This window comes from Equus przewalskii, chromosome 1 (assembly GCF_037783145.1).
Source record: "Equus przewalskii isolate Varuska chromosome 1, EquPr2, whole genome shotgun sequence".
In the NCBI taxonomy this organism is placed as follows: Eukaryota; Metazoa; Chordata; class Mammalia; order Perissodactyla; family Equidae; genus Equus; species Equus przewalskii.
The window spans coordinates 125,950,616-125,977,957 of record NC_091831.1 but is presented as its reverse complement, the minus strand read 5'-3'; the positions used below and the strand labels follow the sequence as shown (position 1 = coordinate 125,977,957).

The 27,342-nt window shown below is 50.9% G+C and overlaps 1 long non-coding RNA gene across 2 annotated transcripts; it reads left to right on the top strand.

The window, feature by feature from the left end:
* The first annotated feature begins 7,611 nt into the window (after positions 1-7,611).
* Positions 7,612-26,671, top strand: LOC139083826 (uncharacterized). 2 transcript variants are annotated; one of them, XR_011540790.1, is made up of 4 exons: positions 7,623-7,868; positions 15,539-15,701; positions 19,960-20,196; positions 26,166-26,671. It is a non-coding gene; the product is annotated as an uncharacterized lncRNA (long non-coding RNA). The 2 variants fall into 2 exon arrangements; XR_011540789.1 differs by lacking the exon at positions 26,166-26,671 and having other exon boundaries at positions 7,612-7,868; positions 19,960-21,512.
* The last annotated feature ends 671 nt before the right edge of the window (positions 26,672-27,342 follow it).

The window sequence follows — 27,342 nt, the reverse complement described above, 5'->3', positions numbered from 1 at the left end:
ATTTTTTAAAAATCCGATTGATTTTATTATTCATATCCTCACTATTTTTGACTCTTGAATTCCTTTCACTATTTTTTTTTAAATTTTATCATCTTATTTTCCTTCTTAATTTTGACCTTTTGTGATTCTCTTATCCTGCCTGTATTATCTGAGTCTATTTCCCCCTCCTCTTGCTCCCTTTTTGTAACTTCTTTACCTGGAGATGGTTGTTGACACCAGGAAGCAAGATGGAGGATGCAGGGGAGTCACAATGACGAAGGAGCCTGTCCTCACCCAGGGATGGTTGGACACCTCGGCCCCACACTGTCTTTGTGGTTGTCGATCTGGAGTGCCCATTTAAGCAAGGGGCTTCAGATTCCTCACAGTTCACTCAATGTGGTCACAGGACTGGCTCATTGGAATCAAGTTGCCTCCTGGCCATTTATGTCAACTGAGCTTTAAGAAGCGCTGCATCTCTTAAAACCCACAGTCTTCACTGTATCAAGTCCGTGGATCTGGAGAACCATGCCAATAGTGCGCTGGGTGTTGATGGCACCTCTCGATGTCAATCAGTCTTCCACTTCTTTCCCCCTCCCTCACTCCAGTCCAAGCTGCCGTCCTCTCTCACCCTGACCACTGCTACAGCCTCCAGATTTCGCCATCCAAACTGCCTCTGACCGCTCCTTACACAGCAGCCACAGCCGTCTTTCTTGGAGTGACATCTGATTACGTCATTCTCCTGCTTAACAGCCTCCAAGGACCTTGGCGAAACAGTGGGAGGTTAGGAGAATCAGGACCATCCTCCCTGGAGAACACGGACCAATGACTCAGGCGCGTGGGCAGAGCTCACCCAGTGGGTGAGGACCTCCACCATCCTCAGCAGGAGTTTGTGGTCAGCAGCCACCACTCCAGAAAAATGTTAAAAAAGAGAAGGAGAGAGAGAGAGATGACATTTTAAAAAGATGGAAATGTTAAATTTAGAAATTAAAAACTTAATAATTGAAGTAAACCCTCAATGGATGCATATAATAGCAAATTAAACATAGCTGAAGAGAGAGTCAGTGAACTAGATGAATGCAGCAAAGAGAGAAAAGGAGATGGGGAATAGAAAAGAGAAGTTAAGAGATATGGGAGATAAAAGAAGATTTCTAATATACATCAAATCAGAGTTCCAGAAAGAGAAGAGTAAGAGAAGTGGGCAGAGGCAATAATTCAGAAAATAATGGCTAAGAATTTCCAAACCTGAAGAAAGATATTAATCCCTAGTTTTAAGAAGCTCAATAAATCCCATAAAGTTTAAATAAATGAAATTCACATGTAAATTCATCAGAATGAAACTGGAGAACACCAAGGACAGAGAAATGATTTCTAAAGCTGCCAGAGACAGGGAAAAACAGATTACCATCTATTCAAGAGGAAAATCTAGATTTGCAGCTGACTTTCCACAACAGCAGTGGGAGCCAGAAGATAGAATATTTTAGCACGTGTTGATTAAACATAACCACTGACCTAGAATTCTGTAATCAGTGAAAATGTCTTTCAAGAATAAAGTGAAATTAAGCTTTTCAGATAAAAAAAGAGGAAAAAGTTTGCCATTAGCAGTGCCTCACTAAAGGCAAGGCAGAAGGCTGTGTTGAAGGGGGAAAGAAGCTGATCCCAGAATGAGGGACTGAAGTGCGTAAACACTTGAAGAACGCAGCACCTGGTAACTGCATGGATAAGACTAAACAAACACTAGCTGCTTTAATCTATAATGATAGTGTTACGTGGGATTACAATAAGAGATAGAATTTAAAATATTGAAAACACAAACGTATCAATCAGGAGTTAAATGGATTCAAAGTGTTCTAAGGCCCTGTGTGGTCCAGGAGGAGGGTAAGGTATTGACTAATGTTAGCTACTGATAATTTTTGAATAAATGTTGTTGTCATTTCTAGGTTAACTATTAAAAGAATAGAAACAGAATATACCTTTCAAACTAGTTGAGAGCAATTCTGAATGGTCAAAAATATTCCATTGGGGCCAACCCCATGGCCGAGTGGTTAAGTTCATGTGCTCCGCTATGGCAACCCAGGGTTTCACTGGTTCAAATCCTGGGCATGGACATGGCACCACTCATCAGGCCATGATGAGGCAGCGCCCCACATGTGACAACCAGAAGGACCCACAACTAAGAATATACAACTACGTACTGGGGGGCTTTGGGAGAAAAAAGGAAAAAATAAAATCTTTAAAAAAAAAAATTCCATTAATCCAAAAAAGGCAAGAAAGGAGAGTAAAAGAAACATAGAAAAGGTGGAGAGAATAGAAAGCACAAAATAATGTAGTAGAAATAAATCCAAATATATCAGGAATTACATTAAATATAAGTGGAGTAAATGTTCCAGTTAAAAAGCTGAAGATTATCAGACTACATTTAAAAATACTAGAAAAACATCTAAAGTGCAAGGATACCTCCAAATGGATGGAAAAAAAATTATATCATGCAAATACTTACTGAAAGGAATCTAGTATAGCTATATTTAATATCAAACAGCATAGTCTTTAAGGGGAAAATAATTATTAAAGATAAAGAGGGACTTTGTACAACAAAAAAATGAGCAAAATACAGCTACATGCAAAAACGGGGATGAAATTCACATATGTAATGATGAGTGAAAGAAGCAGGACACCAAAGAATCATTATGGTATAATTCTATTTACATGAAGTTCAAAAAACAGGAAAAATTGAACTATGTTGTTTAGTGACTCACAATTGGTGGTAAAATTATAAAGAAAGACAAGAAAATAAAATCCACCGAACTCAGGGTAGTGGTTACATCTTGGGGGAAAGCAGTTGTAATGAGCAAGAGGCACCCAGGAGTTCAGGGGTGCTGATGAAGTTCTGGGTCTGGTAATTGGGGAGGTGATTGCTTAGGGGTTCCGTTTATAATTGTGCTTCACACTGCACGTGTGTATTTAATGTATGTTTGTATGATTTATTTCACAACTGAAAAGGAGTGGACACTCTGAGCTCTAGACCCTTTTCCATCACGTGGTGTCCGTAAATTCTTTGATATTCCTCTCTTCAAGAGATAGAAGCTAATTCTCCTCCCCTTGAATGTGGACTGGACTTAGTGATTTGTTTCTTACAAATTGAATAAAGTGGAAGTAGCGATGTGTGACTTCAGAGACCAGACCATAAAAGGCCCTGTAAATTCCTCATTGCTTTCTCTTGGATCCCTTGCTCTGGGGGAAGCCATGTTGCGAGGACACTCAACCAGCCTGTGGAGAGGCTCATGTGGTGAGGAACTTAGGCCTTTCGCTGACAGCTGAGTGAGCAAGCTTCCTGGGAGGCAGATCCTCCAGCCCTAGTCAAGACTTAGCTGATTTCAGGTCCTGCCAACATCCTGATTGCAACCACGTGAGAGATCCTGAGCCAGAACCACATGGCTAAGCCGCTCCCAGGTTCACGTCACACAGAAACTATGAGTCAATAAATGTTTGTTGTGTTAAGCTGCTGAGTTTTGGGATAATTTGTTACATAGCAAGAGGTAACTAATACGTATCACTAATTTGCCGTGTGGTCAGGTTGCCTCAGTTTGGGGCCTCAGTTTTCTCAACTGTATAGTGGAGAAGTTGGGCTAGATTATGAATGGCAAATATATTTCCTCTTGCCATAGAAATGCCAATCAATGAAGAAGAATTCTGAGACTGCACCTAAGATCAGGGCGACACAGGGCAGCAATTGACCGAAGGGGACCAGGAGAGTGGCAGCTTATTTACCGTGTGTATTCTGCCCCAGGCTAAAGGATCCCTAAATCCGCGGAGGCGAAATCATCTTACTCTTCCCTCTCACTAGATATAAGTCTTTCGGGAGCCCACACTCCTTAGCCCAGCAGTGACAAAGCAGCCAGTCTCCTTCTAACACGGTGCCTTGGCCTCTCAAGTCCTCAAGTCTGAAATCACTCACCTAAGAAGCATTGGCCGAGGCTCTGGAGATGAACCCGGCTTCCAATCTTGTCTGTCACTTAATAGCTGTGTGACCTACGAAGAAGCTGCATCTCTCTAAGCCTCAGTTTCCCCACCTATAAAATGGAGATTTCTCTTGGGATTGAAGGAAACTGCACGGCAACTAGTCCATCCGTTCATCAGGCGTCATTGGCTCATCCTCCATGAGCCCCTCTTGAGCTGATGGTGTTCTGGGGGATAGAGAGCGGTAGCCCAGAGTCCCTCCCTCAAAGAGCTTGCTGTCTGCCCCAGGAAGCAAGTCTCGGCCACACGGCACTGTCGGAGACCCTTTCAAGCCAGTACGAGCACAGTGCCGACTGGTCTGGAGTGACTGCCTATGCCCTAGAGGCTCTCCAAGTGTGGTCCCCAGACCAGCAGCATCCGCATCACCTGGGAACTTGTTAGGAATGCAGATTCTCAGATTCACTCAGCCCTATGAGTCAAATACCCCAAGGGTGGGCCCCGTGATCTGTGTTGTCCCAAGCCGTCTCTGTGATTCTGAGGCACGCTCAAGTCTGAGAACCACAGCTCTAGGCAGTCAGACGACAGAGGGAGCAGGCCTAATGGAGGGTCTGGAATCGGAATGCTAAAGAATGACTAGAATTTGGATAGACAGAGAAAGGGCAAAAGCGGTTTCAGGTGAGGGCAACAGTGTGAGCAAAGGTGAGGAGGTGGGACAATTCGGCATGTGCTAGGCCCAGAGGGAAACCCGCTGATGGAACAGAGTACAGGTGCTGGGAAGAGCAGGAGCCGGGCTGGGATAGGTAGGGCCTCAGGTGCTGAGCAAGGAGCTTGGTCTTGTTGGACCAGGCCACAGGGAGCCCTGCAGGTTTTTGAGCAGGAGAGTGACAACCATCTGGCACTTCTTTTAGAGCCACAGGCCAGAGTCCCTTGCCTAGGTCTCACTGAGCTCCAAATGCAGAGGAGTGCCTCATTCATCAGTATCCTCTAAAGCCACGGGGATGCTGCTGCGAGGAGGCGGGCCAGCAGCCACAGCTCCCTCCTGCAGGGGACCTCCCGGCCCCAGCCTAGCACGGGCCGTGGGCAGGTGTTGAATTATGAATGGAGGTTGCCCAGAAATAATTGCAAACATTATTGCCCCCCACACGTGTGCGTCCTCTGCGCGGCTATGGCAATAGATTTTGTTGCTTTAACTCTCCAGGGTCGTTATAAATTACAGTTCTCGCTTAACAGTGGGGCAGGGAGACCGGGCGGTGGGGGGGAGGGAATCCCGTCCGAAAGGCCTAAAAGGGACAGACCCCTCAACCGTGTGCCTTGGTCACCCTCAACTTTTCCTTTCGTTTGATCCATTCCACCCATCCCTATTAAATAACTAATTATTTAACATCTTTTAAAGCTTTGTTATATATTAGAACAGGCAGGACACAAATGAGTGCTTTTAATAATATAAAAGCCCATTAGCTTCATTTACTGTTAATGTTAAAATAAACATGAGGCAATTTAGATATACTATTCCAATTTCACGGAAACTTTGATGTTTTTCTTCTCTAGTCACATAATTAAGGGAAAAACTACTAATGATATTAAGTTTGTACAGTGTTAATGACAGAAACAGGCCCAAGCTGAAATTGCAGCCATTAATATGAAAAAATAAAATATTTAACAGGGGAGATAGATGAGTGCAATTTTAATAAACCAAAATGAAGAAAATTAATTTTAGAAAGTTCCACAGTCGTTCACATGCTACCATTACACAAGCTGTCTAATGTTTTATTTTTGTGGTCTGGATTATTTATCGACGGTCCAGAGGAATGCCCTGGTTTTTGCGTACTGTTTTGTGGATGATGAAGGTTTTGCCTTTCTTTGTTTAATTCTTTTCCTTTTCCCCTTGCTCTACCACCAGTCTCCAAACAGAAATGTCTGTATTTACAGCATGTGCTTTGACAGATGGACCTTCCAACAACCTGTAGATGAGATGCAAGAGGTGGTGTCATGTGACCCACCGAGAGAGTATAGCAGTGACCAATGACAGCCAGGAGCTGGGTGGTTACAGGGGCTGAGACGTTGGGGCTCCCTCACAGGTGACAGTTGGCTCCAGAAAAAGGAGTCCTGTGTCTGGGTGGGGACAGCTACTGCTCTGTCTTCAGCTTTCCTCTCTGCATCTGGATCTTTCCGCTTGTAGCGGGTTGAATAGTGTCCCTCCAAAACTCACATCTACCTGGGCCCTCAGAATGTGGACTTATTTAGAAACAGTGTCTTTGTTGATGTCATTAAGGTAACGCTCTAGAGATGAGATCAGACTGTGTTAGAGTGGGCCCTAAATCCAGTGAGAACATCTTTAGAAGAGCAGAAAAGACACAGAGGGGAGAAGGCCAGGAGAAGACAGAGGTAGAGACCGAGCGATGCTGCCACATGCCGAGGAAGGACTGGAGCCCACAGAGCTGGAAGAAACAAGGAAGGATTCTCTCTAGAGCCTTCAGGGGGAGTGCGGCCACGCTGACACCTTGATTTCGGACTTCCGGCCTCGAGAACTGTGAAAGAAGAAATTCCTGTTGTTTTCAGCCACCAAATGTGTAGTTATTTGTTACAACAGCCCCAGGAAACCAATGCACTGCTGAAGAGCAACACCGTGGAAGTGAGCTTCCCTGACCTGTCTCATGACGGCCGTGAGAAGGTCCAGGGAGCAGGGAGACAGATAAGGTTCCGGGAAGGCAGCAGAATGTGAAAGCAGGACCAGAAGGAAAGGAGGTGCAGGCTGACAGCAGACATGGCATTTGCAGCAAATGTAGCACATGTTACAGAGCCATGGCAACGAGAAGGCGTCAAGTGGGCCAACCCAGAGAAACAGGGAGGAGTCCTGGGGCCTGGGAGCAGGGACTAGGTAGGCTACTGAGCCAGTGACCTGAGCCCAGGGAGGTAAGGCATGGAGCTTGGCTCTAGAGGGTGGAACTGGGTTTTTTGGGAGCCAGTCTGAACAGCAGCATGCGAGCTGATGACCAGTACGAGGAGCTGACAGAGTGCTTGCTACATGAGGCAGGCAGACACCAGCACTCTGCACAGACCCTCTCACGGTCTGCACCAGGATCCAGGGAGACAACTGTTCTAAATACCGCCATTGTCTGGATGAGGAACTGGAGACCAGGAGAGGCGAAAACCGGCCTGAAATGGCCTATTGAGTGAGAAGGAGAGATTCAACGTCAGAGTTGGAGTCCTGGCCCCTCACCACCAGGCCAGCCTCAAGGGGGACTTGGGTTCCACCTCATTAATATTTCCAGACGTGGCAGCCCCACACAAGGCCCTGTGGAGGAACAGAGCTGAATAAGACGAGGCTGTGGCAGTGTGGAGCCTGCGTCAGTAACAGGAAAGCCCACCAGGAGTGGCTTATTCATGGAGATGTTAATTTTCTCCCATGACAGGAAATCTGAGGTAGGGCAGCTCCATGGTTTTTCACTTCAGTGACTTAGCAATGTCTTCCAGGATTCAGGCACTCTCCGTCCACATCAGTCATTAGGCTACTATCTCAGCTCCAAACCCACCCTTCTGCGCTGGGCTTTGTGACTCAGGCCTGGAACTCCACAAACCACATTTCTGCTTTGCCAGCTGCTCCCTGTCAAAGTTGGCCAACAGGGGGTGCTGGGGGGAGCCCGCGAGGCTGGAGGAGGGGCTTCCTGTTTCCTTCCTGAGGGCTTCCTGCTCCTCTCAGCATGCCTCCAGCAAGGCCTCTTCACCCTGGCAGAGGCCATTCCTTCCAGTAGCAAGGCTGAATGAATTTGCTGTTTTTCCAACACTCACAGATACAGCCTCATTGCACCCCCTCCTCAGAGTTTGGGTCGAGGCCCCAGTGCGCTCGTCCTCCAAGCTCAGAGATGCCAGCACCAGCCACGCAGCATCTCCTTCTTAGAGGTCTGCATCTCAGCTCCACGGCACTCCTCCTCTGAGTAAGTGTTAATAATTCCAATCTCTTTCCTTTGTTTGCCCAGCCCTAAACGTGGTAGCTGCTTCCTGCAGTTGTTACCTTCCTTTTTATCCTTTCGGTTACCTAGTTAACATTCTTTGTACCTAGTTAACAATTATTCATAATCAATTCTCCTTAGCATAACTGGTATGGTTCCTGACTCCTGCCTGGACCCTGCCTGAAAACACATCTGTAAGGGCATTAGCTGGTGTGCCCCTTTAAAAACCATGTGTCCTTGAGGCTCCTGTCTGTGCTAGGTGCCAGCACTCACGATGATAACAGTCCTGGGCTTGGCCAACCCGGCTGCTTTCTCATGGGAGAGTTAGCACCAAGACCCTTGCGGTCTGAGGAAACATGGACGCCCTCCAGGGGAGCGCTGGTCCTTGGAATGCAGGTCATACAGGGACAGTCCCCCTTTGGCAAGCACGCAGCCTTTGTTCCTCTGCCTACTTAAGCAAGTTTCTCTCAGGGGGTGGTAGAGGGTGCACACTGCTGTCCAGCCGGGCGCCACTGGACCTTCCCTGTAAGTAACTCCCAATTAATCCGTATGTCTTGTTTGCTGTCTCCAGGTCTTTTCTTTGGTCTCTCGGCAACCTGTCCCACACTGCTCACCGAAATGGGCATGTGGCAGAACAACATCTTTCTGCCCTGCTTCCCTGATCTGTCGGTGATGTCACTACTTGTGGTCACAGAGTGGCTGCAGCAATTCCAGCCGACAAATGTTGATGACCAGGCCCAGAGGCAGAAAAGGATCTCTTTCCTCTTGTCCCTGTCCCATATCTTCCTGGGCACAAAGAAACATTCCTACAAGTCCCCCCAGCAAATTTCCCCTTACATTTCATTGGCCAGAATTAGATCACATGTCCCCTCCTCAGCCAGTACCTGGCGGGGGGAATGGGCTACTGGGATTGGTATAGACCAATCAGGATCCATCTCCCTGGGGCTGGGCCTGCGGCCACTTCCATGGCCAGGCAGAAGGGGATCAGCTGAGCAAAAGTTGGGCTATAGGCAAGGAAGAAAGAAGAGGGACGGGTCCAGTCAGCGGTGACTGCTCCACGATGCTGTCATCCAGCCAGAGATGCCAACTGTTGCAGATCCGTGTGTTAGGTGCTGAGATGCTGAGCAGGGCGTGGTGGGAGCACAGAGGAGGGCACACAGAGGAGCGCAGACGGCCTCTGGATCAGGGGAGGCCTCAGAGCAGGTGGGCTGTGCACTGAGATGTGAAGGATAAGGTGGACTTCACCAGGTAGCAGAGAAAGCAGGACTTTCCAGACAAAACATAGGGCCCGTGCAAAGGCACACACAGGTGGTGAGAAAATGGCACAACTGGGAACAGAGGTGTTGGGTGTGATCTGAGCACAGCGGGACACAGGGGAGTGGTGAGTGATGTGGCCTTCCAGGTCAACAGAGATGGAGCATAGAAGGCCTGGTGGGGTGCACCCAGGCCTGCTGCGTGTGGCCACAGTGCTTGCTTCAGGCCCGGAGAGGACGGAGCCCGGGCTGCAGGTCTGCAAGCAGGGCCTATGGGAGATGAGTGCCATGGGGCCAGAGAACCAGAGGACCCACAGCTCCCATCTCTGATCCTGGTGGGTGGCTGACCCAGAGACGGCCCTCCCTTCCTCCTTCCCCTTCTCTGCCCACAGGCCTGGCCTTTGTTGATACCACTGAACAGAACGCAAAGAAGAACAAAGACAGGCCCTGCTACAAGGAGCTCAAAGCTTAGGTTTATTTTTTTCTTCACTTTTCTTTTGTGGTTAAAATATACACCACATAAAATTTACCATTTGAACCGCTTTGGAGTGTACAGTTCCGTGGCATGAAGTGTAGTCATATCGTTGGGCACCCGTCAGCACTATCCATCTCCAGAAGCTTTTCATCTTCCCAGACTGAAACTGTCCCCATAAACAATAAGTCCCCATCCTCCTCCAGCCCTGGCAACCAACGTTACACCTTCTGTCTCTGTGAATTTGACTCTTCTGTGTACCTCATATAAGTGGAATCATATAATATTTGTCCTTTTGTGTCCAGCTTATTTCACTTAGTATGTCTTCAAGGTTCATCCACGTGGTAGCATGTGTCAGAATTTCCTTCCTTTTTAAGGCTGAACAACATTCCATTGTATGTATTACCACATTTTGTTTTTCCACGCCTCCATCGATGGGTTGTTTCCACCTGTTGGCTAATGTGAATAATGCTGCAATGGACATGTGTGTACAAATATCTGTTTGAGACTGCTTTCACTTCTTTTGTGTATACACCCAGAGCTGGAATTGCTGGATCAAATGGCAATTACATGTTTGATTTTTTCAAAGAACTGCTGTACTGTTTTCCATAGCGGCTGCACCGTGTTACATTCCCACCAGCAATGCACAGAGGTTCCGATCTCTCCACGTCCTCCCCAGCATTTGTTTTCTGGTTTGGGGTTTTGTTCTTTTTTAATAATAGCCATCGTAACGAGTGTGATGTGGTCTAGCTTAGCTTTTGAACCGTGGCAAAACCACATGAAAATGAACCAATAATAACACAGTGGAAACATCAATGACCGTGAGGAGGAGGAAGGGACTACGGAGCAAGTAGAAAAGATGTGTGTGTGAGGTGTGAAAGATGCCGAGAGCCAGGAGGACATGACATCCCAACAGGCAGGAACTTCGGGGGAAAGCCTGGCCTCGGTTACCGCCTGGTAGAGGGGGGCAGGTCATGGGTGTTGTGGGCCAGTGGGGAAGGCTGTGAATTCGCAGGCGGGGCCTGGACCTGAGGGCCTGTCCCCACTGAATCATATTCCCACCTGACTCTCCCCACCTGCCCAACTTGCACCCTCTCTCCGGGGTCTCGCCAACCTTGGCCCCTCACCATCCCTCCTTTATTTCCCTCTTCTCCAGTTGTATTCCCAGTGCCTAGCCCAGAGTCTGCACACAGCAGGACCTTAATGAGAGTTTGCCAAAGGAAGGAAGAGAGGATGGATGGAAGGATGGTTGTTATTCCCCATTAGACAGACAAGAAACTGAAAGGAGAGGGAGAGCTCATTCCACGGAATTGCAGCCCAGGCCGAGTCTTCACGATGCTCACTGAGCTCGGAGCCTCACTACTGGCCCAGGGAGAGGAAATCGCTCCTTCAGGTGTCTGCCGCACAGATTCTGCCCAGCTACAGTGCCCCAAACCCGCCCACTCCCCCTCTGCCCACTCCCTCCATGGGCCATGCCAACCGGTTGTGACTTCTCCCATGAAACTCCCCCTGCAGAGAGGATGCTGCGCTTTTCCCCATGCCCATGTGTTACAGCAAACAACTGATTACAGGAATTAATTAACTAATAACAGGAAATATTTGAGTAAGTTACTTTCACTTGCATGTATGTAACGGCTTGTTTGGGTGGCTCCACGTGCATACGAGAGGGTACGAGAGAGCCACAGTGAGGCCCCTCAGGCAGCTCGGATGGTGGGCACGGGCTCACCTGTTCACTCTGCTGTCCGTGAAGCGAGCCCTTCCCTGGAAAGCAGAACTTTGCTGGTGTCCCTGAGGCATTCAAGCTGTGACGTCTAACAAGATGGCCCTTCAACCCAGATAGTTGCAGAGATTGACCCGCACACCGAAGGGAAACGCATTAACCAATTTAACTGTCCGGAATCCAGCACGATGAACGTCCCAAGGTGTCTTATTACTACCTCACTGTTGCTTGCCATTACTTATTTGTTAACATTTAAATTTTTCTTAGATTCGTTCTTGGGTGGGTATGTTTCCACAAACGCAGGTCTGAGAAAAGGGCTCAGGGACTGTCTGTCTGTGAACGGCTCAGAGTCTCATAGTTTTGAACAAGTTGGTGATCCAAACACCTTCAAACATTTGTGAATGTTTGTGAAAATGCGATTCAAACATTTGCGAGACACCTTCACCTCTGTGACTGAAGTGTTCTTATTAAACTGTGTCGAGGAGGCGGAGCAGGGTGATTCTGAGATGTGACAAATGGGCGAAGAGGCTGCTGGGGGTGTGGTGGCAGGAAGAGCTGGAGCTGATGAGTCCAAAGACCTGGCTTCTCCCTTCAGGCTGTTGCTAACTTGCAGTGTGACCCAGAGAAAGACACTTCGGTTGGGTCTCAGTTTCTCTGGGAAACGCTGTCAGTGCCCCCACGAATGTCCCCTAGAGGTCCCGTGTCCTTCTGCGCTCACTGTTCCCCATGCCGAGCTTTCTTGACCTTGACACTGTGGGCATCTGGAGCCGGATAGCCCTTTGTCGTGCAGGCCGTCCTGTGACCTGGAGCATGTTTAGCAGCAGCCCTGGCCTCCAGACACTGGGAAGGCCCCTCCCCCGGCATGTGATAATCTAAAGTGTCTCCAGACATTGCCAAATGTCCCTGACTGAGAACCACTGATCTATATGTATGCATGGGCTCTGGGTACGGCCCTTCCACTTCTCTGCCACCACGAGGATGGCGGGGTGCTCTGGGAACTGAGAAGAGGGGCCCCTAACCTGAGAGGAGGCACCTGGGGGAGGACCCCAGCTGAGTCCTGGGGAGGTGCCTGCATGATGTGAAGTGAGGGGGGCCCAGGTCTCGTCCTAGAGCCTCCAGGATGCCCAATGTCAGGTTAACACCTTTGATTTGAGGCACTCGTAGCTCCAACCGGAATGCAAGAATGTGATCTGAGAGTCACAAGCAACAGGCTCTTGTCAGCCACTGCCATCCTGGCTGGGGCTCTAGTTCAGCAGGTGGAGCCCTGCCACTCGCCGGCATCCTTCAGGGCTTAGCCAGGGGGCCATCCGCTCCGTGAACTTCCCTGGAGGGTTTAGAGGAAAGTGGTCTCCCGCTGCTCACCTCCTCTAGCCTAGGGGAATGAGACCTGTCAGTCATGGCGAGAGTGGCGGAAAGCATGACCCACAGCATCTGTAGGGGTAGGTGGGGGCAGCCTGGGGGGCAGAGACCTAGGCAGCCAGACACAGGAAGTCTGGCTTTGGGGAACCGGGCCCTGGGACCTAGGAAGAGAGAGGAGAGAAAGATCTCAAGCCCAAACTCCATCTTCCCTACAGTGTTGTCTCTGGCTGATCCACAGGCATCGAGGGCATGCTATATCCAGTTGTCATTACTCAGAATGTGGCCCATGGACCCAGAGCACTGGCATCACCTGGGAGCTGGTTAGAAATGCAGAGTCTCAGGCCCACTGCTAGACCTATTTAATCAGAATCTGATCTTAACAAGATCCCCAGGGACTCATGTGTCCGGTACAGTTTGAGAAGCAGTGTTCTAGAAAACTAGAAGTCCCTATTTATTTAGGGAGACTGTTTATGTGACCCTCCCTGTGCTAGGCATTGGGGAGGGTGCGAAGTGGAGCAGATGCCACCTCCCAGGTATTACCTGCCGGCCAGGAGACCAGTCCCCAAGCCTCCTCCCCTGGCAGCCCACCATCCGAAGGGTGAGGTCCCGACTCCTTTGCCCAGCACCCCAAGCCCTGGGCAATCTAAACCTCATGTCCCTTCCAGCCCCTTCCTCCAGGATTCCCCTCCAGATACCTGGGGTCTTGCCAAACGGAGTAACAAGCCGTTCCCAGCACACGCCTTTCCTCGCAGACCCTGAGGCTTTGAGGGGCCCCACGCCTGTAAAGCACCTCCTGAGTCTCTCTTGTAGTGCCCACTCAAGGGTCACCTCCTCCTGGAAGCCTGTCCTAGCCCTGAGGCCAAAGTGAGCTCTGTCCCCTGTGACCTCTCTCTGAGGACTGAGCTCTCCCTCCCCTGTCGGTAGCCGTGTCCTTGGCCCAGACCCATGGCAAGACCGAGTGCAGGAGCCCAGAGCCCTGCATGGCCAGAGCAGAGCTCAGGGAGGGGTTGTTCACTGACTGACTGACTATGGACAGAGGCAGGGAAATGTGACCCAGTGACCCAAAGAGGGGCCCAGTGGGTGTAGGAAAGTGGAGCATGGAAACTGACGCTTCCTGAGCTTTACCTACGTGATAGCATGCTATGTATTACCCAGCTCCATCCTCAGAGTAATCCCTGAGGCCTCTGTTGTAACCTCATCTGATAGATAAGTCATGTAGGCTCAGAGATGTTAAGCCACTTACCCAAGGTCACACAGATAGTGGGGTTCAAACATCCATCTGTCTGGTTCCAAAGTCCACGGTTGTTAACTATCCCATGAATTGGTCTCAGAATACCCATAGTTCTGGCTGTGCTGTATAAGTCAATGTGAAGCTAAGAGTTATGGAGCGGAAGATAATTTTGAGTTTATCTGGTTCAGGTAATTGTCTTTACTGATGGTAAATTGAAGTCCAAGGAGCAGAGATATGATTTGCCCAAGGCTGTGGCAGAGCCAAGACCCGATCCCCGGTCTGGGCGACATCAAGGTCTGCTCCCTTTCCTCTGTGGCAGACTCAGGGGAGCGAGAAAGCCCGCAGGCTCAGCTGAGCAGGGAGCCCTCCCAGAGGGGAAGCGTGTCTCCTCCCCTCCAGGCAGCAAGCCAGGCTCTCATTTAACCCTCACAAAGGCCCTCTGTTCATCCCATTTTACGATGGTAGGAAAAATGGTGAAAAGCCGTGAAGTGAGCTTGGTACTCACTTGAAGTGCGCATCAAGACTGGAAGTCTTGAACAGGCGGCCTTTCTGGGCAATCTATACGTTTTATCGTCTTTGAGCTATTTTACAACTCTTAAAGAGTTGTAGAAAACTGACAATAAGGCACATTATTCTTGTCCATAGGATGCAAATATATTTTGCCTGTTGGAAGGCAAACGACCATTGCCCTGAAGAGAGTGACCAGTTTGGCAACTACAGGCACATGCTGCATAACAATGCTTCTGCCCAGGACAGACGGCATACACCGTGGTGGTCCCATCAGATTAGCACCATGTAGCCTAGGTGTGTAGCAGGCTGCACCATCGAGGTTTGTGTGAGTCACTCTACGATGTTCGCACAGTGATGAAATCGCCTGACAATGCATTTCTCAGAACGTGTCCCTGTTGTTAGGAGATGCATGACTGTTTTTCTAAATTCATCTCAGATTGCCTATATGTGTGCTCCTTTGAACCAGTTTTTAACACCTTACTAGTTCCCTCATTAATTAGTGAGTTAAATAAAATCTTTTCGATACTAGTTCATCTTTATATTTGTATTAAAGTAGTTTTTTTATGTTTAAAAAATTATCCTTTCACATAGGTAATTGTTAAAAACAAGACAGGACAAAAATGGAGTTGCTTATGCTAAGCCCCATGTCACCAAACCGAGACTTCACTTGATTACAGTTTCAGCTCTCCCAGAAATAGAATCCTAAACCAGTTAACGGGGAACCGTCTGGTCAGCACTAGTGGGTCATCTGCCCGAAAGACTCCCACCGTCCCCTAGAGGAAAGTGAACTGGCCACAAGCAGTCTGCTTCTTGCTTGGTGTGACGTCCCTGTTCCCTCTCCCTCCTGCCTGTTAAAGGCTTTCATTTTGTACAGCTCCTCGGAGCTCCATTCTGTCTGCTGCAATGGCTGCTGCCGGACTCATGAATCATCGAAGAGAGCCAATATCTTTAAAATGCACTCGGGTGAATTTTGTTTTTTAACATGACAACACTTAAAATGTAAATACCTTGCCCAGGGTCACAGCTTGTAAGAGCTACAGTCTCGTTCCAAATCTTCTGTTCTTTCTGCTACCCACCCCCTTGCCCAGCTTCGCATCCTTTCTTCTGTAGCTCCTGGTGGACGAGGGTACAGCTGCGTGGTCGCTCAGTTCTCGGAGCGTCAGCCTCCTCAGTTACCAGCTGGGGCTCTCAAATCTTCCCTGCTCGCCTCAACGAGTCAAACAGAGTCGTGGGTGTGGAAGAACCCTGAGGAGCCTGAGAGCCCCACACACAGGTAAGTGTGTTATGACAAAGGAGGTCCGGGGGTCACGGGCTGGGAATTAGAGGATCTGAGGGCAAATTACGGCTCCACGACTTGGCAGCCCTGGGACCTTTTCCAAATTGCTCAGTCCTGCCTGGACCCTCCATCCCCTTAGCTGCCCAATGGGCTTGCCTTGCCTACATCACAGAGATACGGTGGCGATGGAGTGAGACGACGGGCGGGTAAGTGTGTTATAGACCGTCAAGTGCCATGGAGAGGTTAAGCCTTAGTGTGATCATGGCTGCTGTTGTCATTGTCCTCACTCAAACCACGATGGGGGGTGGGGTGAGGGAGCTTGAAGGCAGGAGTTGCTGGCCCCTCTCCTGGTGACTTCTCTGAGGACAAACAGGGGCTTCAAGGAGTGGGGGCTCCTGCCTCGAGCTGTCTGCCCCTCGCCCTCCTCTCTACGTCCTTCAGGCACGCCAGCCACAGTTGTCCACTCCACCTTCATCTGGAGGAACTTTCCCAGTGCAAGCTGGGGAGGGCCAGGTTTTCCCAGGCCTTTCAGACTCACGGCTGAGCCGTGCAGGTGTTCCATGTTAACGTCATCCACAGAACCCTTGCATCAGCTCTCGTGCACGTCCCAGTCTATTTATAGCGGCCTGATGATTCTGGAGCCCCGTCCAGCCTGGATGTTTCCCGAGATGACTTTTCACCAGGTGTGAGCTTGTTCAAGTTCAGCCAGCTGAGCAGCTGTGGAGTTCCTCCTTGGCGCAGGGGTGAAGAGCAGAGGAAGGCCCGGTCTCTGCCCTCCCCTCCGCCGGGAGACAGCATCGCAGGACCTCAGGGTCAAAGGCAGGCAGAGATTATCAAGTCCAAAAGCTCTAAACCCTAGCGGCTAGGTTATCAGAATCACCTGGGGAGCTTTTAAAACTCCAGATTTGAGGACCCAGACCCTCTAAATCAGAATCAGAAAGGGCGAGCCATGGAAGGCTTTATTTTTAAAATCTCCCTGGGGCTCCTGGTGCCCAGCAGCCTGGCTTGGAGACCACTGTTCCAAAGCAGTCTCTCTCTGAACATAGAGGAGCCCATGACACAGAGGTGTTATGTCAGACGTCAAGGCTGCTCAGGCTTCCCGTGTCCCCTTTTGGATCCCTAGTTCCAGAGGGACAGGTTCTTAAGGGGCTGGCATTTCTCGGAGTGAAACTGCTTGCAGAAGCTGCTGCTGGGGGCAGAGGAAAGCGGAAGGAGCTCTTAGCTGCATTCCAGAACAGATCTGGCTGTGAGCAAACGAGAAAGAGCTTTCCGAAAGCCCGGCTGAATGGATAATTAAACAGATAGCAAAATGGGATGCGGCTGCACACACCTCCCGGGAGCTGGCGGGGGGAGATAATATGCTTTCCTGTCGTCAGAAGGCACAGGAGGAAAAACAACTGGGCCTGGCCGTTGGCCATTTAACAATATTGCTTTTGTAAACAAGTTGAAAAATCCAATAACTGTAAAACTTACGGCATGTCCTTAAAAGCCTGTCGCTGTTTTCACCATAAATAGATGAGCGTTTCCAACTGAAGGTGTTCTAATTAAACAGTCCGCATCCCCACGGGCGGCCAGGTCATCCTGGGGGAGGAGGGTCCGATCCCTCCCCATGGCCTCAGGGCCAGGGGTGGGCTGGTGAGCCCGGACGGGCGGCAGCCATGGAGGTGTTTTGTTGGTAATCATGGCGCTACAACTGAACTACCCTCCCCCGCCTCCCCGTGGTCTCCAACTCGAGGTAGCTCCAAAGAACAAGCCAGCACGAACTCAAAGCAGCCAAGTCTTAAGACGGAGCCCCAGCACTGTGTGCCCTCCATGGGCGCCTCTAAGAGGCCAGCCCTTCCCCTGGGAAGAAGGAGAGGCTGTGCAATTCATCTGCAAAGAGACCCTTTGGTGGTGGAAGCGACAAAATAGTAGAAGGTGTAGTTGATGGGGAGAAACACACACACACACACACACGGAAACCAGGAGAGAGCCCAGCAGTGAGTGAGTGGAACAGACAGTGGAGCGCAGGCGTTTTGGGGCCGGGGGTCTTCATGGGGGAATCACAGAAACTGGATGGGATTCCAAAGGCCATTTGATCTGCCAGCCAGCTCCCATTTTCTGCCTCCCTTGGCCCCACCTACCTCGAATGGGGCCAAACCTCACACGTTAAGGGCACAGCCCTCCACAAGACCCTCACTCCAGACACCAGCTGCAGGTTCAAGGTTCCCAGGGCCACCCTCGCTCTGACCAGCTGGCTACAAATTCAGGAGTTCCTACGACCACCCTCAGTTTGCTAATTTGCTGGAAAGACTCACAGGACTCAGGAAAGCACTGTATTTATGATTATAGTTTTTTTTAACTTGTGGTAAAATATACATAACACAAAATTTACCATCTTAACCGTTTTTAAGTGTATAAATCAGTAGCGTTAAGTACATTCACATTGTTGTGCAACCAACTCCAGAACTCTTTTCATGTTGCAAAGCTGAGAACTCTGTACCCATTAAACAATAACTCCCTATTCCCCTTCTACCCCGGCTCCTGGCAACCTCCCTCCACCTCCTGTCTCCATGAATTTGATGCTCTAGGTACCTCACGTAAGGGCAATCGTGCAGTATTTGTCTTTTTGATGATTGCAGTTTTATTATAGCAAAAGGTTAGAAATCCAAACCAGCCACAGGCAGAGACACATAGGGCGAGGTCTGGAGGGTTCCAGATGCAGAGCTGCTGTCGTCCTCAGGAACGCATCACCCATTTCCAAGAAGGCCTCAGTTCCCTGGAGGATGGGTGGGAAGAGGCAACCCGCTTTTTCTCTTAAAGGACAGGAAACACTAGGAAAACATGCTGCCCTGATATTTGTCAGGTCTTTCTGTATCATTACCCATCAGGCCTCTGTCAGGCAGATGAGGACACTGCAGCTCAGAGGTCAAGGCTCGTGGTAGCCAGTGGGAGAGAGGCCGTGACTCAGGGCCCTGACCCTCCAAGAGCCTGCGCTGGGCTGGGGTGAACAGGGGCTCCGCCGTGGGCTGAGGAGTGGCCCCCAGGAGACATGCCCGCGTCCAGGGACCTGTGGCTGTGATCTTATTTGAGAAAAAGTGTCTTTGCAGGTGTAATTAAGTTAAAGATCTCAGGATGAACTCATCCTGCGTTATCCGGGGGGTCCTAAATCTAATCACCAGTGTCCTTATCAGAGACACGCAGAGAAGGGACACAGGGAGAAAGAAGAGAAGGCCTTGTGGAGACGGAGGTCCAGATGGGAGTGACGCGGCCACAAGCCAAGGAACGCCCGGGGCCCCCACAAGGTGGAAGAGCAAGGGTGGACTCTCCTCTAGCACTTTCAGAGGGAGTATGGCCCGGCCGACACCGTGCCTTTGGGCTTCTGGCCTCCAGAGACGGGAGGGAACACAGTTCTGTTGTTTTCAGTCGCCGAGTTTGTGATTTGTTCCAGCAGCCCCAGGACACTAATACAGAGACCCTAAACTGCACCTCACACTCACTGTGGCCTCCTCTCAGGATAGATCTAAAGAGGGACTAGCAGGGAAACTGAGGCAGACACCCAGGCAGAAGGGACAGTGAGAGACTGTGGCGTATGTGGGTGGCAGTCCAGCTCACAGACTTCTTCCTGGTGGGAGAAGCCCATGGCCTGTGTGTCCACCCTCACTCTGTGCAGCCACTTGCTCAGGGATAGACCCCGTCCTGAGAAGTCTAAGTGGATCACAGGCATCCTTGTCTCTGTTGCCAGTGATTGGTTAGGGGCTGGGCATGTGACCCTGTCCTGGCCAATGAGATGTGAGAGGAAAGGTTTTCTGACTTCTAAAAAGGGATGTAGGGGACCAGACAGTCCCTCATTCTCTCCTGGACCTGTCAGGGGTGGATGGAGCCCCAGTAGCCACTTTGCGACCACGAGGACAGTGAGCTGCCTCGCTGAGGACAGCTGAGGGCAAAAGGAGAAAAGAAAGTACCTGACACCCGATGGTGTTGTCTGGCAGCTGATTAAGCAGCCCCGGAGCGCCCTGCCCCCAGACTTCTTCTTGTGATAATTGAGCTCGTTGGGTCAGAGATTTCTGCACTTGCAGCCAAAGCATCTCCACTCGGTGGTTTTCAAACATTTTTTACCAAATCTCATAGTGAACACATTTTACATTGGAACCCAGCACAGTCATGTAGAGAATGGAAATGAACAATCCACAAGACAGTATGTGCAACGCATTCTGAAATTTTCTATTTTATTCTCTCTCTTTTTCTGTTTGTTTAATTGCTGGTCACAATCTAGTAAATTGATTTCATGACCTATCAACGGTCATGACACACAACTTGGAAAACACTATGCTAAAAAGGCAGAAATGATGCCAGAGGGAGAGAGAATCAAACGACGCAAATGGCACAGACGCCGACATATTGCAGATGTCTCCGAGGTGGCTCGGGCACAAGACAGACAGAGCCGGACAGGAAGAACCACTCACCCACAGACGCCGACATGACACCCCGAGAAGGGCAGAGATGGAGACAGGTGAGGTCAAGTGGAAATCGCAGAGGCCCAGGGCCAGGGAGCTGGAGACAGAGAGACGGGAAATTAAAAATGAGATGCCGGGACAGAAACACGCCCGGGCGGGGAAATGGAGATTCTGAGACTGAGATGCAGCGGAGGAGGAGGGCGATGGGCCTGTGCGAGAGCCATGGCCTCGGAGAACGGAGGCCACCTCTGGGCTGGGATCCCCCGCTGACTAGCTGTGTGGCCTTGGCTGAACCACGTGGCCTCTTGTGGCCTCTGCTTCCTTCTCTGAGAAACGGGACTATGACCTCCTTCGCAGGAGAAAGTCACGATGGGTGCTAGGCCTCCCGGTCTCTGAAGGGCTGTCCCCTGAGCCCCTGCCCTTGACCGGATGGAGAGTCTTAACTGCCACCCACCCAAGGCGTCCCCAGCGTCCGTCCCCCGACAGTCCCCTCCCCTACGCCTCCCAAAGGAGGGAAACCCATTTCCCTGGGAACAGCTGTGTTTCCTCAACAAACAAATGTTCTCTTAAAACGTTTCTGAGGAAGAGCGGATGGTAATGAGTGAACATCTGGCCCATCGGCACACTTTCGTTTTTGGCGGCTCCGGCGCCCGCCAAGTGACTATTCCCTAATGTTCACCGCGGCCCAGCACCTGCTCTTCCCCATCAGGCTGGTGCCACGACGCCTCCATTAGAGCAGATGCCGGGCTGAGCGGCCGGGGAGGGAGGAACCCCCTCTCCAGCGCCCCTCTGCTCTGCGCAAAGGCAGAGAAGCGGTCTGAGAAGAGAGGTGGCACCCGCCTCTGCCCTTCCTTCCTTCCTTCATTCATTCATTCGCTTCCTTCGTTCATTCACCCGCCCCCCGGCCTGTGCAGCTGCTTCTGGGGGTGCAGCTCTGAGTGACACGTCCTTGCCCTCAAGGGGCCCACAAGCTCCTAGACAGACATGCTTCCTCCCTCTGATACGGGGGTTGGCAACCTCGTTTTGTGAAAGGCCAGGTGGCCACGTGGCCTCTGTTCTGCAGAGCTATTCAACTCTGCAGTCATGGCGCAAGAGCAGCCGTAGACGGATGTAAGTGAACCAGCATAGCTGTGTTCTTAGAAAATGTTATTTGTAAAAATGGTGGCAGGCTTGAGGCTGGCCTGGTGGCACAGCAGTTAAGTTTGCATGTTCTGCTTTGGCGGCCCGGGGTTCGCTGGTTCGGATCCTGGGCGTGGACATGGCACTGCTTGTTAAGCCATGCTGTGGGCAGGTGTCCCACATATAAAAAAAATAGAGAAAGATGGGCACAGATGTTAGCTCAGGGCCAGTCTTCCTCAAAAAAAAAAAAAAAGGTGGCAGGCTTTATTTAGCCAGTGGGTCCTAGATTACCGACCTCTGCTATACTCTAACACCCCAAAGGGAGGCAGTCACATTTTGGGGTCTCTGCCTTAACTGTCCCTCCCATCTGCTGTATTATATGGCCCTACCTGCCCTCCCCCCAGCCGCTGAGGGGCACAATTGGTTGGACCAGGGTGATACTTGACCCAAGCTGGGCCGCTCAGAGTCTTGCACCCGACTAGGGAACTGGCCTAAGCGAGTCAGCTTGCGTCTGGGGCTGATCTCGCTGGGAACCGAAGAGGGCATCTTCCTGTGACCGTGAACAGAGACACAGAAAAGGGTGGGCTGCAGAGCAGGCCGATGAAGCAGACCCCATGGAGAGAGGCTGTCTGGAATCCCAGTGCCCTTCTAGACTCTTCCATTCCCCCAAGGCCTGACTACATCCCAGCCCTGTGTTCTGCAAAGCCCCCCGGATCCTTATTAAAATCTCTGCTTTCCTGTTTAGGCCAGCCCAAATGGTACCTGCTTCAACCAACCAAGCCAGGCACTAGGAACCATTCTGCCTCTGCGCACCGTCCCTGCAGTTAGGTGACATCCGTGCCGGGCCCTGCCCTGTGGTGGATACAGACACGAGTGGGCTCCGTCCTTGCCCCCCCAGCAGCTGATAGGCAACATCCATAGGGGAGATGGACCCCCCGTTCCTCACTCTAGCACGGCCTGTGGTGTACTGAGAAGGAGCCCGTAATCTGCCAGGGAGCGAGAGGTGGGGTGGGAGGTGGGAAATCTGAGGGCCTCGGCAGCAGAGCGGCCAATTGAAGGCCTTGGAGAATGGGTTGACTGGGAAGGAAAATAAGGGGAGGTGGCGTGAGTGCAGAGCAGCATTGTCCAAATCAGCTTCACAGAACAGCAACCCCCCTCTCGCCTTCCTCCTCACCCATACACCTCCCGTTCCATCCAGGTGACAAGGTGCCCCTTAAAATGACTCAACCTTCCAGGCTCCCTTGCAGAGAGGGTGGTCATGTGACACACTTCTGGCCAACAAGATGTGAGCAGAAGTCTGCTGGGGGAGCGTCTGGGATGTGAAGACTCAGACTGACCTTTGCTTTTTGCCTTTTTCCTTCTCCCTGCCTGTTGCCTGAAAGGCTGCTGACACTGTGCAATTGTGGGGATGGGGGGTGCATGTCAGGGATGGCAGAGCAGGAAGCTACAAGGAGCCTGGGTTCCCAGTGCCATGTCTGAGCCACCACATGGGCGCTGGACCATCCATTTCTTACTGGTTTCTGGCCACTATGGGGGGAGGTGCTTCTCTTACTTGCAGCTCAACACATTCCTAACTGATGCACTGTTTTGTGATAAAATGGTACTGTGGACCAAATAAGTTTGGGCATACCAGTTTCCACTGTCAGAGTGTCACAAAAGATATTAGATTATTTATTACAGGCTCTGAGAAATCTTAATGTAAAAGTAACTGTCTAACCCAATGTTTCTCAAAATATTTGTCCACCAATAGTCCCTCCCACTTTCCAGGACACCCAGGGACAGCCCATGGAACTCACTTTGGGAAACAAGCTATAGTGGAAAGAGTATGGGCTTTGGAGTCAAGGAAGATCTGAATTGAATGCTGTGGGGCTTCCAACACGTCACTTAACCTCTCTGAGCCTGAGATTCCTACTCCGTAAAACAAGAGACGGTCATATAGACTAAAGGTAATCCAGATGAAGCACCTGGTTCCTACTCAGTCATCAGCAGTTCTCATTAACTCACGTTTTGGAAAGAATACGGCCTTAGGGACAGAAGACTCTGGCTTGAGTATTGCTTCTACCACTTTCTTCTGTGACTTCACTTCTCAGAGCCTCCGGGTTCTGAACTGTAGCAGGGAGATTATAACGTCCGCTTGGGCAGAAGGGGGTTTGTGAAAAAGTGGGGCACAGACAAAAGGCTCACCCAGCGCCAGAGGCATTGTCTGGGCCGAGCTCTGTCCTCGGCCCCTGCAGGCCAGCTCCACCCACCCCACCCTCCCAGAGGCTGCAAACAGAGCGGTTCAGCCTAGGAAGTCAGGCAGGATTGCCTTTGCATTTTCATTTTGTCAGGTGTCTGCCTCACCTCTCAACTCACCTCTCCATCTTCCTCAGGGATGGCCAGTGGGCCCCTCTGGGGACGCCCCAGGGAGGACTCTCTGCTACAGCCACTCTGTCGCCTTACCACCCAAACCTGCAGGGCTCAGGGCAGCTCCAGCCTTTGCCCATGTCCTGATCCCCCCATCATGAGGTCCCAGGGAGGGGTGGAGTCCTATACTGCCGTGTGGGGCCTCAGGGAAACCACTTCCCCTCTGGGCCTCAGGCTCCCCCTCTGTGAAAGAGGGTTTGCAATGTATAATCCTGAGAATGGAGATGAGGAGATGAGGAAACTTGCTTCACAGGGCTGTGGGGAAGATTCAGTGAAAAAAATGTATCTGTAAATATGTCTATAAGTGACAACACGCAACATTCATTGTCACTGTTATTTATCTTTTGTCCTCCCAGATTCTCTTTGAGGCCTTAGATGCCCACCAACCCCCTAGAGCCCAGAACTTCACTTTTAATTTACCTTGTACTACGTGCCAACTGCTAATAGCCTGCTTTCCCCCACACACCCCTCCAATGCTCCTGGACCAGCCCCTTCGCCCACTGCCAGCCCTCTAAGAGCCCGGGCCCCCTCTCACGAACTCACCTGGTTTCTCCGACTGTCTGAGATCTCCTCTACACTTGGGCCTAAGTAATGTCACAGTTCTTTACTTTCTTGAATCAAGCTCAACCTCAACCTGAATCCACAGCCTCCTGTACCCATTTACAAGGACCAATTCTGGTATCTCTACAGCACCCCATTTCCTGCCCCCTTCTTAGATCCTACTGAAAGCCCCATCACGTGGCGTTCTGAGACATGGGGCAGGGCCTGGCCCGTGGTCCAGGCTGTGGCTGTTGACATCGCTGCTGCCCCGTCCTCTGCAGATGACTGCATGGGGGCTGGTCTTTCTCCTCTGTCCCCTGCTGCATGGGGCTGGCTGCTGAGATGCTCCACTCTGCTGGCTACACCCAGAGCCACAACCCCTGTCCAGCCCCTGACCCCCAGCACCAGCCCATCAAGTCCCTGTCTGCAAAGGGAGGCAGGCACAGGACCCCTCATCTCCTCTCCCAGTGGACCACGGAGAGGCGCCCAGTGCCTTCCAGGCCTGGGGGTACCATCCCTCTGACTCTCAAGTCACCCGGACCCCCAGGCTCTCCCCCCATCCCCTGGGAACAGCCAGATCCACCCCCAGGATGGACCAAACCTGGTGACAGCCCCTGAAACATACAAAGGCTGTTATTCTGCCCACCTCTCTGGATGCTGGAACTCACAGGTCTGGGCTCCTCTTCCTGGAGAAAGGGAGGGAGGTGCTTTCATTTCCCTCCACCACAAAAGTATGATATTAAATACTTTTTCAATAAATCACCTGTAACCTAACTGCGCAGGCCCCTGGGGCCCACCTACCTGCCCGGGCTCCTGGATTTCTGAAGGAGCCATCCCCTCTAGGCAGCCACCAAGCGCCCAGCCAGCTAAGCGGGCTCAGAACCCAGCTCGGACGGAGACTTGCTTCTGTGATTTGCTAAGGGTGACGCTAAAATGGGTTTGCCTCACGCTCATACAAGTGTCATGTCCAAAGTGGAAGGGGTGGGAGGAAACCACGGGGGCTCAGAATCCTGAGGGCTTTCCAAAATCCACTACAAAGTGACCCCACAGTGGCAAGCGGCCACATAACTTATCCTTCCCTTGGTAGGTGATCTATACTTGCTGGTGACCAAAAGCTCTATCATTCAAACTGGGACGCGTAGGAGAGAGGAGGGGTCGTTAGTAATTATGCCGGGCAGAGGTGTAAATCAGGCCTTTCCCAGGCAGCCTTGGATGTGTGGCCAGCCATTCAGTGGGGACTGGAGTCTATGTTTTGATCTCATTAGCTCCTGTGAAAGTCTGGGCAAGTTTCACGGTCTCCAACGCAGAAATGATGAAACTGAGGCTGAGAGCAGGGAGGTGATGCGCCCAGGCCAGGCAGGCAGTTAGGGGCAGACTCTGGCCTTCCAGGTGGGCTCCGTTCTCTACAGCCCCTGTCGCTGGCCCAGCCGCTCATCCTGCTGGTTCACCATTAACCTGTCCAGAGAACCTATAAGGGGTCCAGTCCTCGGGCCAGTTTCCAACATCAGGGCCAGAAATGGACACTTACGGAACGTTAAAGGCAAAAGACACAGCAGGTATCTTTATGGTGTTGGTGAGGAGAAACCCTGGCCCACGCAGGGGGCGGGATGAGATGACCTCTGATGACAATTACAGCTAGGGAAGGAAAAGCAAGTCCCAGACCCCATCTGGTGCCGAGTGCTGCATTGTGCAGTGAAGACCACAAGAGGGCGCCTTCGCACCAACAAAGACAGATGCGGGCTTGCCCGGTTCTTCCGAAGATGCAGAGCCAAGAGAGGTCTCTCACTTTTGGTGAATTGTTTTCATTTTTATTTTTTTCATTTTGAAACAATGTCACACATAAAGAAAAGGTGCAAGTGCAGCACCAGTACTTTTTTCCTCGCACCCTTAAGAGTATGTTGCTGAAACGATGCCCCAGTCCGCCAAGTTCTTCAGCGTGTACCGTATTTCCTCCCAACAGGACATGCTCGAACGCACGACAGCCACCTACAGCAGAAAACGAGCGTCGAGCCCTCGCTGCCGCCTCATCCGCAGCCCCCATGCATGCTTTGCCAGTTTTGCTCAGGATGTCCTTTGCAGCAAAAGTCTCCAGATCAGAAACACGCTTGCACCTCGTCGTCGAGTCTCTGTCGTCTCCTCCGTCTGGAACAGCCTCTTGGTGTTTCTTTGACTGTTCGGACCCCCGCAGCGTTAGCGCCTTTGCCTCACTGTGGAGTCGTCTGACGTTTCTCACGACCAGATTCGGGGCCCGCATCTTTGGCAGGAATTGCGCAGTGCTTTTCTGCGATGCCGTCTTCCCATCTCTTCCCGTCCTTCCAGGCGGGGCAGGACTTCCATTTGGCCCGTTCCAGGGGATGGTCGCTTTGCTCACGTGATCAGGGTGGTGCCTGCCAGTCTTCCCCAGGCAACGTTACTCTTTTGCCCTCTGCAATTGAGAAGTATTTTGTGGGAGGTACTTTGACATCATATAACTGTCCTGCTTGTTTTATTCATTTATTTATTCATATGAATATGGGCTCAGGGTGTTTCATCCTGCTCAGTGGGTTATAATCTGTTACCAACATCATATATTTTGGTGCTCGGAATTGTCCCAGATTTGCCTAGTGGGAGCCCCTTCAGGGTGTGGCCTGTGTCCTTTTGACGCGTCCCCATCCATCTTTGAGCACTTCCTTGCTTTCTGGCACCACTAGATGTTTCAGGCTCATCTTGTGCTGTCTCTGCCCCCGTTCTGGAATCAGCCATTTCTCCAGGGAGCCCTGGTTCCCACGGTGGAGAATGGTCTGTAAAAGCCGAGATCTGGTTGCTAGGTGCGCTTGTTGCTGTGGCGATGTTGCTGCTCCCACTCCCCCTTAGTGGTTAGAGCTAGGGAATGACTATATTACTAATCCATGTTTGCTTGCATGTTTATATCAACACACACACACTCACATGCATCTGTCTGTCTATCTTGAGAACCATGAGTTTACTGTGAAATTTCCGGTTCCAGTCCCCACCACGGTTCCATCTGGTGCTCTCCCTTTCCATATTTGTAACTCCCTTTCCTACCTCTGAGGAATTGGCCTCCCATTATCTTTATATATATATTACTTATCTGGTCAATCCTCTGTACGCAACCAGTCTCCCACTTCTGACACCAT